Source organism: Artibeus jamaicensis, unplaced genomic scaffold, assembly GCF_021234435.1.
Source record: "Artibeus jamaicensis isolate MK-2021 breed Jamaican fruit bat unplaced genomic scaffold, CSHL_Jam_final contig_518, whole genome shotgun sequence".
NCBI lineage: Eukaryota > Metazoa > Chordata > Mammalia > Chiroptera > Phyllostomidae > Artibeus > Artibeus jamaicensis.
In genome coordinates, this window is record NW_026521870.1 from 5,135,873 (window position 1) to 5,150,577 (window position 14,705).

A 14,705-nucleotide genomic window follows, 5' to 3' on the forward strand; every position below is an offset into this window, starting at 1 on the left:
CTGCTAGGATTATATCCTAAGAATCCTAAAATATCAATTTCAAAGAACCTATGCAACACAATGTTCATAGCAGCACAATTTACAATAGCCAAGAGATGGAAGCAACCTAGGTGCCCATCAGTAAATGAATGGATCAAAAAATTGTGGTACACAATGGAATTCTATGCAGCAGAGAGAAAGAAGGAGTTACTACCCTTTGCAACAACATGGATGGAACTGGAAAACATTATGCTGAGTGAAATAGGCCAGGTGCTGAAAGACAAATACCATATGATCTCACCTTTAACAGGAAGCTAAACAACAAAACAAACAAGCAAGCAGAAAAAAAAAACAAAACAAAGACACTGAAATAGAGAAGAAGGGGACAGTGACCAGAGGGGAGAGGGAAGGGAATTTAAAGGGAAAAAAGGGGAGGGATTTGGAGGAACAAATAGGAAGGATGCAGGAACCAGAACTAAGGGGGGTGGAAATGGGAGGGAGGTGGGGAGCAAGGGGCGGGGAGGCTGGGATGGGAAAAATAGACAAAAAAACTGTACTTGAAAAATAACTAAATAAAATTAAAAAAAATAAAATTCACCTCCCCAAAAAAAAAACGAAAAGAAAAACTGAAGTGAGGCAGCTGAGGGGCACGGCACGACTGACTACGAGCTCGGCAGAGCTGTGTGGGAGGGACTAACTTAAGGGGAAAACTGAGACTCAGAGCTGGCTGTGGGCTATGGCTGAGGTTGTCACAGTGGAAGATACTTCCTGTCTGACACAAGAGTCTGTTGGAAAGTGTGCTAGAGACCAGCAGGCAAGCTGCACTCTTCCCTCGCTGGCCCCTCTCCCACAGGCAGAGCAGTAAGGAGGGTTGCCCTGCCCAGATGAATACCTAAAGCCCAGCCCCCTACAACCTATCAGCTGTGCCAAGACAAAGAAATATGTCCCAAAAGAAAGAGAACTAAAAGATGAGGACATTGCCAAACCTATCCGATGGAGAATTTAAAGCCCTGGTAATGAAAATGCTCACAGAACTGATTGAGCTTGGTTGAAAAATGAAAGAACAAATGAAAAATAAGCAAAATGAAACAAATCAAAATATTCAGGGAACCAACAGAGACAAGAAGGAAACCAGGATTCAAAACAACAATTTTGGGGAAAAAAAGAAGAAATAAACATCCAACTGGATCGGAAGGAAGAAACAAGAATCCAAAAAAATGAAGAGGTTGAGGATTCTCTGGGACAACCTGAAATGTTCCAATATCCAAATTATAGGAGTGCCAGAAGGAGAACAACAACAAGAAATTGAAAACTTATTTGAACAGGTAATGAAGAAAAACTTCCCCAATATGGCAAAAGAAATAGACTTCTAGGAAGCCCAGGAAGCTCAGAGAATCCCAGAGAAGTTGGACCCAAAGAGGATCATACCAAGGCACATCATAATTAAGTTACCCAAGATTAAAGACAAGGAGAATATCCTAAAAGCAGCAAGAGATAAGGAGACAGTTACTGACAAAGGAGTGCCCATTAGACTATCAGCTGATTTCTCAAAAGAAAACTTAGAGGCAAGGGGCTGGAAAGAAGTATTTGAAGTCATGAAAGTCAAGGAACTACATCCAAGATTACTCTATCCAGCAAAGCTTTTATTTAGAATGGAAGGGCAGATAAATTGCTTTCAGATAAGGTAAAGTTAAAGGAGTTCATCATCACCAAGCCGTTATTATATAAAATGTTAAAGGGACTTATCTAAGGAAAAGAAGATAAAAATATGAACAATATAATGACAACAAACTCACAACTATCAACAAATGAGCCTAAAAGAAAAACAATGAAAACAAAAACTAAGCAAACAACCAGAACAGGAACAGAATCAGAGAAATGGAGATCACACAGAGGGAATTCAGTGGGGAGAGGGAAGGAAGGAATAGCGAGGAAAAGGTACAGGGAAGAAGAAGCATAATTAGTAGGCATAAAATAGATGAGAAGAGATAAAATGGTATAGAAAACAGAAGACTCAAAGAATTTATATGTACAAGCCATGGACATGAGCTAAGGGGGTGGAATGCTGGAGGGTTGGGGGGTGTGAGGTAGAGTGGGGATAAGGGGGGAAAATTGGGAAAACTGTAGCAGCATATTAATAAAAATACTTTAAAAAGAAAAAAGAAAAAATACATAAAGGGAAAGGGAAAAAATTTCAACAAATCTGCAGATTTGTTTAGAAAGTTTTGTTGTTGTTGCTGTTTTCTTCTGTTTTTCTTTTTTTTTCTGTTAGAAACTCAGAATTAAAGAGAGGGCAAAAAAATACCACCCCCAAAACTCTTCCAATATCTAAATAAAACATTGTAACAGCACATTGGATTGTGAAATTATAATTTCCATTTTAAAAATAAAGAAATTAACTCTAAAGGACACAGGGACAAAAATAAGGGGGGGTTGGAAATGGGAGGGAGGTGGAGAGGGTTGGAGGGATGAGCTGGGATGGGAGTAAAAGGCAGAAAACTATTTGAACAACAATTAAAATAAAATAAAATAAAATAAATGGAAAAAATATAGAGTGCAAGTGGTAAAGTGCACCAGCAAGAAAGGCAGTTTAGGTCAGGGCACCTACACTGTACACTGTGAGTGTGTAGAGGTCTCTCCAGAAGGTATCCAGCCATGTACTATGAAAATAGAGACATTTATTGAAGAAGATATACAAGAAAAATTGTATATAGAGCAATGATATCTCAGTCCCCTCAAAGTAGGCACCTTGGGACCTCACATAGTTTTTCCGATCACCATCAGCTGCCCCATCATCTTTTTCTGAATCTTACTGATGGTCTGAAATCTCTTCCCTTTCAAAGGTGTTTTTAGTTTTGGGAGAAGCCAGAGTCATAGGGCAGCAAATCTGGGCTATAGAGGGGCTGATCTATCCTGGTGATTTGATGTTCACCAAAAAACTCTGCATGAGATGTGATGCATGTGCAGGTGTGTTGTGATGAAGCTGCCAATCACCAGTTGCCTATAGCTGTGGCCTTCTGAATCATCCAAATAATTCCCAAGGAGGTATGTTTAAGCTTAAGGCAAAATTTGATGAAGATTTGTTGCTATACTCACTCAGTCATTTTGGATGTGACAGTCACACAGTACACATGCTCACTCAATGTCATCTACTGCCCCCAGTGACTAGTACAGTGAGTGCTCACTCAGTGTCATCTACTGCCCCCAGTGACTAGTACAGTGAGGTCGTCATTGTTCACACATGTGCATTCCAGTCCACTTCTCTTGGCTGCCAGGTTACATCGATGTTGTGCAAACTGTTTTAATTATATTGACAACAGTTGGATGTCTTCTGGACAGACCTTTTATTTTAGAGCAGCTACAGTCGAACGCTCCATACCATCAGACCAGTTTCTTCAAATGCACATTTCTGTATTCCCCAGGGTTGTTATGAACATATAGTGATAGTTACTGACTTAGTATAAGATTACCTAGTGGCTTAACAACTAGTGAGCCAGAAAATGTATTTTGTAGAAAGATAAAGGTTGGTTTTTGCCTGGTTGGTCAATAACTGAGTTGCCATTGCACCCAATGCCTTAATTTCTTAGTCCTTTAGTATTGTATAAACTTGTAATAAAAATGCTGCGTGTGTAATTGCAATGATAAAGCCTATGTAAACTCTATTTTTATGTGCCTTATTTATTTCTAATTAATGTGTGGTTTGTAGAGGGGAGTTATCAGAGAGTGTGGGTAATTATCTAGGGGTTTTTCCATCTTAAAAAGGATTGTTTCAAGCCTATGGGTATTTAGATTCTTTTGTCATTTCTTTTGTTCATCTTTGAAGCAACAAAAATACCCAGTATATGGCACACTTTATTAAAACAAATCATTTCCACAGAACTTTTACCTAAAGAAAATATTCAATAATGTGAATTTAATCCATCCTGTTGGGTAGGAATAAAGAATGTTAAATTAATTTTACAGCATGATCTTCTTAGATAAAATACATGTCACACACATATTTCAAACCCTGGTTATTTATAGACACGTCACAAATTTTACATCTCATAAAATGATTTTTTCCCAATAAGATATTTTCCTTGAGGAAACACAAAATGCTGCAGTTGCACTGTTTTCCTTCTGATCTGCTGCTCTGTGGTTATGTTTACACTGACTGGAGAAATAGCAGAGTCTGATCCTGAGATGACTGGTTGACTGTTAAATACAGTTTATCTCTGCCCATTGTGTATATGAAGGGGTATCAGTGTTTTATTTGAAACAGCACGTCACTGTGGGTTTTATCCTATGATTACCTAAATTAGAGACTATATTGAGCTGAGACAATAACAGCCATGACAACCCACAGTTTAGTAAAGCCAAGGATAACTTTAAAAGAAAAGTCACAGATGAAAGAGGGCTGAACTTCCCTCACATGTATTCTCTTACAGGGTTTTGTTTACCAGCCGCATTTTAGAGAAACATGAGAGTATTTTATCCAGAATAGAATACACAATTATAATTCAGGGGAATATGGGAAGTAACTAAAAAGAATGAGAAAGGCTATGGGAGACATATAAGAATTCCGGTATAAAAATATATTGTATAAGATGATATTTGAAAACATCTAAGTCATTAAATAGTTAGGTTTCATTTCTAACAAAGGTAATGTGTAAGAAATTAGATAACTAATAATAAAGTTTTATTTCATGGGCCTTTTAAGAAACCCTCGCTTATTTATAGACATTGGGAAGCAGTAAGTATGTACTTTTTGACCATAACACCACATTTTAAAGGCGTCACATCTCTTTGAGTCTTAGAAGACATTGGAAATACTTTCAATGTATTTCTTTATTGAAGATTAAGAATACTTTGAAAACATAAAACCAATGTATGTAATTTAACACGTCACTTGTGGCCAAAACAATTTTAAAAATTGTGGAGAAGTTTGTCGTGACAGCTAACAGGAATACACCATACACTTACATCGAGCAGAAAGGTAAGAGTGTTTTATAATTTTATTTATTCTTTGGAAGTAATAGAAAAAATATTTCTTGGTGTCTCTGCAATGCACTGATTTAGTTTTTATGTTAAAATATAGAATATTTGAGAAAATGATACATTAAAAAGAAATTTAATATGTGCCATATATAAAAGCCTCAGGATGTGAACATTTTACTACATCCATACTGATATACTAAAATGAATATGGTGTCACCTCATCTATCTAGAATCATTAGATCACTGAGTCATTTGGAGAACAAATATTTTTAATTAGCTGAAGATGTATCCCTTTACATACTATAATGATTTGCTTCAAATTTTGACTCTTCATTGAGAAATTTTTCTAAAATGTTCTTGTGTGTTTTCTTAGAGTGCAGAGTGTGATAGACATAATTTGGGTACTCATTACCAGACTGAGAGCAAAGACCATGGGCTTTAGGGCTGACTGGGGCTAGAATTCTATTTCTACTTCTGCTATAGAGGAGTTTCTTTTAGAAGTTGCTTGAATTTCTGTTTTTAATTGAGATATAGGGATAATATATCTCCTGGAATTGTTCTCAAAATTAAGTTTGACTGAGCTTATACAAGGTTGCCGGCACTCATCCATTCCTTGGGTGATTTAGCATGATTATTATGAATAGCAGTTGAGAGATAAGGATTTGATTATATACTATTTGACTAGGGCTTTTTCGAGTTCCTTTGTCTGATTTACCTTTTTCTTATTTCTATGTCATGTGCCCAATTTGCTCTCTCTAATCTACTATGAGCCTTTAAAAAGGAATTTAAAAAGAAAACAAGAGATAATTTATTTAAACACTATATGATTATCTACAACTGTGCTGTTCAATACAGTAGCCACTATCCCAATTTTCACTTTAATGAAAATTTAAAATCCACTTGTTTTGGTTTCCCATTTTGAGTGCTTGATAGCCACAGTAGCAAGCAGCTATTGCATTAGACAGTGTGGAGAAATAACATCACACAGAACGTTCTGTTACACTCTTCTGATCTACAATGTTTAAAGCTGTGTTTGTGTTGTGGAATCCTAAAAATGAGTGGAATGTGGCTCTGGCCTTCATGTGACTTAAGTCCAGTAAAGAAATAAGATATTTAGGGGAACTGTTTGGAAGATGTGAAAAATCAATGATGCAGATGATGATTGTTTGAAAAACATGGAAGAGCTAAACAGCCCAAGATTAAAAAAAGAAAGATCTCACTGAGATGAAAACTAAGCATAATGAACACTTGTGGTCTTCTCAGTGCATGAAAATGCACTAATGTGGGCCTACTTGCACAAGGAAAAAAGGGGAGGTGATGATTTCACTTATGTCCATAAGAGTACTATGTTAGTTTTTCAAAATGTTTAATATTTTATTAAAAATTTTACTGTGAATAAATATTACTTTAATAATAGAAACTAGAATTTCAATGAAAAAATCATGACCTTTGCAATACTTAAAACTTTCTGTCCTCTTCCCCATCTCTAAATAAATTTTTTGGAATCTGTTTCTATTCTTGTCTTTTTTAGTTATTTCTCACTGGAAGAGAGTCTCTCCTAATATCCATATTAAAGTGTTCTCCACAGTTTAATGCCTTCTCTTCTTATCTCACTGTAAGTATTGTCTTATATCTCATTCTTGCCCCCTGTCTTAAAATTTCAACTTCTCTATTATTTCCCCTTCAGCTTATTAATATACATAAGATTCCTATTTCAAACCTGCTTTTTTACTTTTTTATTAACTTTTTATTAGGGTGACACTAGTTAATAAGATTATATAGATATATATCAACCCTGTTTGATTCAACATTTTTATCACTTTTATTCCTTTTCAATCACATTTACTCAGAGAGTGGCCTCCGTATGTTCTCTTTAATTCTTATAATTTACTCTTCAACTCTGAAATTGGTTTTTTCCTCATTATTAAGTGGATATATCTTTCAACAAAATCTACAATTACTGTTGTCAATTCTAGCAGACCTTCTAAAGCCCATCTTTTTGTTGGTTAAAAATACTGACCACTCCATTCACCTATGCTGGTAAATCCCAAACCTATATCCAACCCATATTTCCCTCATAGTTAATATTGTCTTCCTTCCTTCCTTCCTTCCTTCCTTCCTTCCTTCCTTCCTTCCTTCCTTCCTTTTCAATTGCCCACATAAAAAAAAAACAAAATCCCCCCCAAAAACCCTGATCATTAAATGCTTCCACAAGGATGTGCTGTAGGCAATTCAAACTTTGCTTTAACAGAACAGATTATCTCACCAAAACCCGCTCCTCCTGCTTCTCCAGTATTTTTAAAAATATATTTTATTAATTATGCCATTACAGTTGTTCTATTTTCCCCCACCATTCCCCCCCTTTAGTTCATGAACACATGTCTCATGTTCTTTAGATTCTATATTTCCCATACTATTCTTGCCCTCCCCCCATCTATTTTCTACCTACCATCTATGCTACTTATTCTCTGTACCTTCTCCCCCCTTTCTCCTCCTCCCACTCCCCTGTTGCTAACCCTCCATGTGATCTCCATTTCTATGGTTCTGCTTCTGGTCTAGCTGTCCTTTTAGTTTGCTTTTGTTTTAGGTGTGGTTGTTAATATCTGTGAGTTTGCTGTCCTTTCACTGTTCATATTTTTTATCTTCTTTTTCTTAGATAAGTCCCTGTAACATTTCATATAATAAGGGCTTGGTGATGATGAACTCCTTGAATTTGATCTTATCTGAGAAGCACTTTATCTGTCCTTCCATTCTAAATGAAAGTTTTGCTGGATAGAGCAATCTTGGTTGTAGGCCTTTGGATTTCATGACTTGGAATACCTCTTTCCAGCCCCTTCTTGCCTGTAGGGTCTCTTTTGAGAAATCCACTGACAGTCTGATGGGAACTCCTTTGTAGGTGACTGTCCCCTTATCTCTTGCTGCTTCTAGGATTCTCCCTTTCATTTTAATCTTGGCTAATGTAATGATGATGTGCCTTGGTGTGTTCCTTCTTGGGTCCAACTTCTTTGGGACTCCCTGAGCTTCCTGGATTTCCTGGAAGTCTATTTCCTTTGCCAGATTGGGGAAATTCTCCTTTGTTATTTGTTCAAATAAGTTTTCCAGTTCTCCAAGGAGGACATACAGAATATCCAGAGACACATGAAGAGATGCTCAATATCCTTAGTTATCAGAGAGATGCAAATTAAAAGCACAGTGAGATACCACTTTACACTGGTCAGGATGGCTATCATAAACAAAGCAACAAACAACAGATGTTGGAGAGGTTGTGGGGAAAAGGGGTCCTTAGTTCACTGTTGGTGGGATTGCAGACTGGTACAACTATTATGAAAAACAGTGTGGAATTTTCTCAGAAAAATAAAAATCGACCTGCCTTTTGACTCAGCTTTCTTTAATTCATTCTTCACACTGTTTCCAGGGTGATCTTTCTAAAATTCAAATCAGCTGTATCATTCTCTGTTTCTTTTTCTATTTTTTTTATTTTTAATTCTTCTATTAAAGCTCTCTGGTGCTTTCTCCCCCATCTTTAAAGAACTGTTGTCTAAATAATTGTTTCTTGTTAAAACAAAACAAAACACATACTTCCTAAGATTTTGCACTACATTAATAATCTTCAGAAAAGCATACAGGTATGACATTTTTCTTCAGTTTCATCCTATTTCAAGGTCTCTCCCAGTTGCTACTGCCACCACCAACATGGTAGGTCCTGGAGATGCCACTTCTCAAGTAAACTGTAGTCCAAGACAATACCCATTCTCCTTTATTATCTGCCATTTTCAGAGAGTAATTCAATAAGTATAAATAAAACCATAACTAAATGTTATAAAATATGATAAAAACTTTAGAAAGAAAAATGAGAAAATTGTCAAGGAAAATTAACAAAACCAAAGATTTATTGGCTTTATTATGTCAAATCTTGCCACCTTCTTGTTTTTTTAAAAGCTTTAAATCTAGATCTCTTAGGCTTCCAATACAACTATCCCACCACTCTGATACCATGTGAATAAAGGAACCAAGACAATGTAGTTCAGATGTTTGCACTTTGTGCAGAGGCTGACACTGACCTATGGCAGGACTTTCATGTGGACTGCCAATTACTGTGAATGCATGATCCACTCTAAAAATTCTATCAAAACCAGGGTAGGCAGGCAAGATCCTGGATGATGGAAGATTAAATTTGGATTCCCCTAGAAAATGTATATGAATGACATGAGACTGCTTTTAGAAGAATTCAACAACTATTCCTGACCATTGGGAATAAGAATGTTACTCTTGATAATGCAACTAGACCAGTCTCAATAAACATTGGGCTCAGTGGCCTAATTATCAATATCATCAGTGAGAGGGCTTAGTGTTAGTCATTTTCTAATCACTCCCAAACTATTTCAAATATTCTGTGTTTATTTATCCTAAATAATACTATACAGAAAGTCAAACAGTTTAAAAATATGAAGATAATCTTTATTGCATCTACTACAAGGATAAAAACCATGCTCTGCAATCAGACTGCTGACCTTCTGGAAAATGTCAACATCACTCTGAAGGGACACACAGTTATTGTGAAGGGTCCCAGAGGAACCCTGAGGAGGGACTACAAGCACATCAATGTAGAACTCAGTCTCCTTCGAATGAAAAGAAGAGGCTCTGTGGTGATAAATGGTGGGGAACCAGGAAAGAACTGTCCTCACTTTCTGCAGTCAAGTACAGAACATGATTGAGTGTCACACTGGGCTTTTGTTACAGGATGAGGTCTGTGGATGCTCACTTCCCCATCAATGTTGTTATTCAGGAGAATGTTTCTCTTGTTGAAATCAGAAATTTCTTGGGCAAAAATACATCCATAGGGTTCAGATGAAGTTGGGCATTCTCAAGCCCAAAAAGATGAGCTATTAATCCTTAAAGGAAATGACAATGAACTTATATAAAATTTAGCAAGCTACAATTAAAAAAGAATATCAAAAATTTTTGGATTGTACCTTTGTTTCTGAAAAAGGAACAGTTCAGCAGGCTGATAAGCAAGATCTAAGTTGTCTAGCAATAGAAACAGCAAGTTTCTGGATGATTGCTCAGACTTATTTGTGAGATATATATATAATTACTTTATTGTTGTTCAATTACAGTTGTCTGCATTTTCTCCCCCCCACTCCCCTACCCCAGCCGAACACACCTACCTTACTTGTGTTTCCACCCTCCCCCTTGGTTTTGTTCATGTATCCTTTATAGTAGTTCCTGAAAACTCTTCTCCTCACTGTCCCCTCCACCTTCCCCTCTGGCTATTGTTAGATTGTTCTTAATTTTGACCCAGCAATTCCACTTCTGGGATTATATCCTAAGAGCTCTGAAACACCAATTCAAAACAACCTATGCACCCCGATGTTCATAGTAGCACAATTTACAATAGCCAAGTGCCGGGAGCAACCTAAACGTCCATCAGCAAATGAGTGGTTCAAAAAACTATGGTACATTTACACAATGGAATACCATGCAGCAGGGAGAAAGAAGGAGCTCCTTCCCTTTGCAACAGCATGGATGGAACTGGAGAGTATATGTTAAGTGAAATAAGCCAGGTGGTGAGGGACAAATACCACATGATCTCACCTTTAACTGGAAAATAATCAGCAAAAGAAAAAAGAAAATAAAACATAACCAGAGTTATTTGTGATAGTTTAAAGACATAGTACAAACCAGGTATTTGCTCTTACTGGTGTGGCTTAGTGGGTTGGGTGTCACATCCTCTGACCAAAAGGTCACAGGTTATATTCCCATTCAGGGCACATGCCTGGGTTTCAGGCAAGGTCTCTGGTTAGGAGAATTTGGAAGCAACTGGTGGATGTCTCTCACACATTAATGTTTTTTTCCCTCTCTTTCTTCTCCCCTTCCCCCTCTCTAAAAATACATAAATTTAAAAAATTTAAAAATGTATTGATTTGGGAAATTTTTTAAAAATTAAAAATAAAGATAAGTTTTATAGCTAATTCATATGACTTGGGTGGGTAGCTACATAGAGAAGCCACTTTAATTAAAATTAGTCATTGAAACTCTTATGTTTTAGAAAATGTTCATAAAGAACATATTATAACAATAAAATAAAATGTGTCTTTATAAACTAAGATTGATCCCATAAGTAGTATATAAAACATGGTTTTATTTCTCTAGGTCACATGTGGATGAAAACTTTAACATCATATGCATGTAAACTAATTAGCCCTATGTGTGTACCTATAGCACATGATAGCAATAATGACCTTCAGACAGATCATAGAATTGAATGAGCCATATCGCAGAACTGAACATTTCTTAATTTTTAAAGCATGCACTTTCAACATAGTTTCAATGTTAAGGTTAATTTAATTGCAGTTAGTCTCCTATAATTCTAAAATTAGTGCTCTCAGAATTGTAACCTTTATCAACAAGTATAATTTATTGAATCATAGCACTGAAACAATTTTAAAAACCTTTAAAATCATGTAAGTTACTTGTAAACTTGTTTATGGATCAGCATCACCCTGGGGAAAATTTTTTTAAATGCAAATCTCTAGGATTTACCTTAACCAATTAAAAGCAGAAAAATCAGGGTTTTAAAGACATTCCTTCAATATTGTTGATGTTGATGGAAGGCAGTTTTGGAAGAATAAATTATTCTTTCCAGTTTACAGATCGGAAGATTGAAGCAGGTCAAAGGAGAGAAAATGACTTCCACAAATAATGTAGCAGACCTGAGACAAAATTTTAACTCCTGACTCAGAGTAATTTCTATGAAGAAAAAATAGAAAATTTACTATATAAATAACTCTAGGAGTTATTTAAAAGAGTGGAAATGTATGCATTTCTATGATTTCATGTGATGGGTCACATGGACTACTGGGCTACTAGGAATAAACTTTCCTGTATTCTATCTTAGATACTGTTGGATGAGATTCAGAGTAAATTATATGTTTGCTAGAGATTTGCTGTCAAAAATTGATGCCATGTTAATAAATGTATTACTGTGGTAACAACAAGTTATATTACTGTCAATAATAATGTACATTTTATAATAATAATTTACTTTCATACATTCCTCTCAGAAGGCCAAGATATTTTCTTCAACTTTTAGTTTTGTAGTTTTGTGAGCTGCATTTTCAAGTGACATTGAGATTCAGCTTTGTGTTCTAAAAATATGTTCACTTGTTCCAATAATACAATGCTCCTAAGACATGAGCAATCACTTCTTTATGCTCCTGCAAAGCTACAATGATGCTAAAATTCTTGCCACGTCAACAGGTTTAACTGGAGCAGCCATTACATGAATCATAAATCATGGCAAAGGGCCTATATAATACCTTGTAGTTTTCTTGGTCTCTGAAGAATGGTGCATTAAATTAAAAGCTAAAATCTATAATGATCTTCATTAATTTCTTCCTGCTGAGATCCTTCAGTTTTTACCTTATAAGTCAGTGATGATAATAAGCACTCTGAAACATTTTTAGTGGTTCAGTATTCAGCTCTAAGTGCTTTTGGCAGAATAGCATTAAAGGTCCTTCAAGAATAATGTTTACAATAGTAATCATTTACTCTCATGCTGAATTGAAATGGCAACTTCTATGGGAAATAGTCACTGTTCCTTGTTTACTGGTTCAGGCAAGCACATTAAACTTTCTTAGGGCAGACAACCCTACATCTTTTAAGATACACCAGTCAGCGCACTTCCCTGCTCCTAATGAAAGCCAGAGGCGTCTGTCTTTGGCCAATCATCATGGTGTGCTTCGAAGCTTTGCTACAAAGCTCAGTCATCATCCTAGGTGTCAAAGAATAGGAGCACTTGACTGTATCTGCTTTGTTACTACATAGAGAATCAGAATCACTGTGACTACTACAAAATGAAGTAGGAGTAGAATTAGAACATCTCTAACGAAATTTTATCCCCAAAGTCTGTACTGTTTGGAAAATGAGAGCTTGGGCCACATCTGTATTGGTCCTTGTTAATGATCTTAAATTTTTAGTGTCATTCACTTCTGTCAAGATGGTTTTCTACTGAACGGAGGTTCAATCTTAATTCTAATAAAAAGAGGTATCAGAACACTGATTTGTAGAACATTACAGTTGATCAAGGAATGTAAGTGAATAGCATGTGTAACAGCAACATTTGTCTTAAATGCCTGATACAACTCAGCCTCTTTCTACACTTTGGTACCCACTCAAGTTTTCTGGTCTTGCTTACCATGCTTAGGGCTCAGAAATATAACAAATGATTGATATTTTCAACAGCTGGGACTTTAGTTTCTTTATTCTTGTGTTCCTGTTCTGTTGTCAGAGAAATGGGCAAAAATAGAAAAATAATCCAACCTATTCAAGTATATTCAGAGGTGGTTTATAGTTATTATGTGGGAATGACTCTGTTACAGCTGTTTGGAGGGTTGTGACATTGGTTATGTTTTAAAATAATTCTTTTAAATATGGAATAAACTAAAAATACATGTAAGGTCTTAGATATGATGATTCAAATCACATGCTGTCCAAACCTTGATTTAAGAGAACCGCTACCGTCCCCTTTGGCATCTGCTTGGTAACCCTCCTGAATTCCACTCCTTCTACTCTCTGCTCAGAGAAAATTAAATAATAGATTTTGTGTTTAACATTCCTTTGCTTTGCTTTTGGACTTATACTACATACTTTTGTAAGCCAAAACAACATAATGTTTAATATTTGCATGGTTCTAAATAGGAATTATATTGCACGAAACCATCTATGATTTGCCCTTTAAATCTGTTACACATTATATTCCAGAAAAGCATTCTAACTGTTGTCATATATCAATACAATATAAATGCATCACAACTTATTTATTGATTCTTTTGCTAATATCCACTTTGTTTTTCCCCCATAAATATTCATACATTGAATATTAGTACTTTTGTCTAAGCGCACAAGCACTGGGGTTCTTTAGGGTAAATACTCATGTGTTGAATTATTGGGTTGCATGTCAGCTTTGTTAGTGAGCATCCATTTGTTTTCTAAAATGCTTGAGGCAGTTAGTACTCCTTTCATCATTTTATCGAAGATCCATTTGCTTCAAGCCTTAACAATATTTGACATTATCATGTTTTTGTATTGCCATTTCTATTGAGTATGAAAACGCATTTTCATAGTGATTTTAATTCTCATTCCACTGAATAATTTGAGGTTGAACATAATTACATGTCTCTTTATTTGCTGTTTGATTCCTCTCTGTGATGTGCTTTTGTGTGATTTTGCCAGGTTTTCCATTGGGTTGTGAGTGTTTCTTAACAGACTTGTGGGATTCCTTTATATATATTGGATACAACTCCATATTTTCCAGTTTGGGGTTTGTGTTGTACTTTCTTTATGTTATCTTTTGATAGCATGAAACTTTATTAATAATTTTTGTGTGTATAACTTTGTGTCTTAAAATTTAAGATAGTCTTCCCTGACTGATAACATAAACATAACCTTTATATTATTTGATAAAAGTTCTATAGATGACACTTTACCTTTAAATCTTATACAACTAATTTAACTATATGTAACATGAGGGAAAAGTTAAATTTTATGATCTCATAACATTAAACAATAGTCTCAGTGAATTTTATTGAAAGCTCCATTCTCTACTGACCTATAATGTCAATTCTACTAGAAATCAAATTGTCAAATATGTGTGGGCTTTTCCTTAGGGAAGGGAGGAGAGGACTTTTGTTCATGTAGTTTATCCTTAACAAAAAGCATGTTATCTTAATTACTATAAATTCAGAATA